This window comes from Fukomys damarensis, unplaced genomic scaffold (assembly GCF_012274545.1).
Source record: "Fukomys damarensis isolate Sample0158 unplaced genomic scaffold, DMR_v1.0_HiC HiC_scaffold_39, whole genome shotgun sequence".
NCBI classification, from domain to species: domain Eukaryota; kingdom Metazoa; phylum Chordata; class Mammalia; order Rodentia; family Bathyergidae; genus Fukomys; species Fukomys damarensis.
In genome coordinates this window covers 378,306-380,120 of record NW_022900951.1, presented here as the reverse complement: position 1 = coordinate 380,120, position 1,815 = coordinate 378,306, and positions in this window count along the sequence as shown.

The window sequence follows — 1,815 nt, the reverse complement described above, 5'->3', positions numbered from 1 at the left end:
GCACACGGCTCGCGCCGGAGCTTTCCTTGAATAACAGCCGAACGCGAGCTCCTCCTCCTCCATCCGAGGCAGCGTTTGGGGCTAAACGGGAGGGATATCCGTGTGGAAGAGGAGGGAAAATCGCTGGCAAAGATCCCTCATTCCGCCCGAAGCCCCTCTCCCCCGCCTCTCTGTCTGTCTGTCTGTCTCTCTCTCCACACAGCCCGGCTGGCCTCCAACTGGCACAACCCTTCTGCCTCAGCCTCCCGAGAGCCGGGATGACAGGCGTGCGACCCGGCGCCCAGCTGCCACCGAGCGTCTCGTGCTGTGACGTCCCCGGGGAGGCCCCAGTGTAGGGGCGCAAACCTCGCCACTGCCCAACCCACTGAGAAGCTTCTGGTGGGGAATTTCTCCCCTCGCACTGCATGCGCTGCTTTTTATCGCCCTTTCATCAATTAAATTGGGGGGTGGGGACTGGGAACCGAAGCCGGGGCTCTAGAAGGAAACTACATCCTCAGCCTCTTCCTATTGTTCACTTATTTATTTATTTATTTTTGCTTTCATACACATTTGCAATGCACACGGCTCCATTGCTGAGCATCCCAGGCTGGGCTGCAGCTGGAAATCCTCCTGCCTCAGCCTCTCAGAGTGCTAGGGTCCGGAGTGTGTGCTCTGCCAGTGTATTTTAAATTTGTGACAAGGGGCAGGTTGTAGCCGATCTGTACAGAAAGGGGGTCCCCCAAGTCAGGATTCTCTAGAAAAGGGAAAACAATGAAACGTGTGTGTGTGCACGTGTGTGTGTGTGTCTGCGTGGAAGTCCCAAATCGGCCGCAGGACAGGTCTTGAGTCCAGGGCGGCTCTGAAGGTCGTTTGAAGGCCCCAGTGGTGAGCGTGGGCCCCGGGCACATGTGGCATCTTTTTAGGCAGGACCTGCACAGCTGTAAGCTCTGTCCACAGGGGACCCCGGGCCACCCCCCTACGGACGCCCAGGCACCGCAGTGTGGACGCCGCGTGGACACCCAGACGGGGAGGTGAGCAGGTGTGCAGGGTGGGCGGGAACAGACGGCCGAGTGGGCGTGGACGGAGACGTGGCGTGAATAGAGATACGGGACTCGTGCAGATACAGCTGTGGAAGGACAGCGGGCCCCGGGATTAGGCACTCGGTCCGTTCCCGAGGGCCGGTCGTAACTCGAGTCGGCCAGCGCAGGCTCGGCTCCTCCGCCCGGCCTTCAGCGTCTCTCTCCCGAGCACAGCGGGTCTCAGGGTCCTCAGAGAGACGCTGGCCCGGGTTTCTCAGTGAACCCCACACAGGAGAGGACGCTGTCCTTTTCCTTCCAGAGCTCTGTAGGGGTTCGGTCTGCGTCTGAGACCATCTGGAAGCACAGGCAGCCAGCATTGGGGTCGTAACTGAAGACTTTGCTCATAAGTCAAAACTCACATTCTGGTCACAACTGAAGTCATTTGTATGCCAGACCGGCTGTCACTTGAGCGTCCACTGTGTGTGTGTGTGTGTGTGTGTGTGTGTGTGTGTGTGTGTGTGTGTGTGTATATATATATATATGAGAGAGTTATGTGCACAGGACAGGTGCACAGTAACAGCTGTGTGCATGCGTGTGCATTTAGATACTGCACACGCATGCACATGTGTGAGCACATGTACATGCGCGTATACGTAGTGTGTGGCTTGCACGTAACGTGTGCGTGCAGACACACGTTCACGCTCGCACACACTCATGCGTGCATTGTGAGCGCACGGGGGAGGCGGAGCCTTTCGCGTGAGGCGCAGAGCACAGCGGACGTAGGCACATGCACGGGCGTGTGCGGAGTAGAGGATCC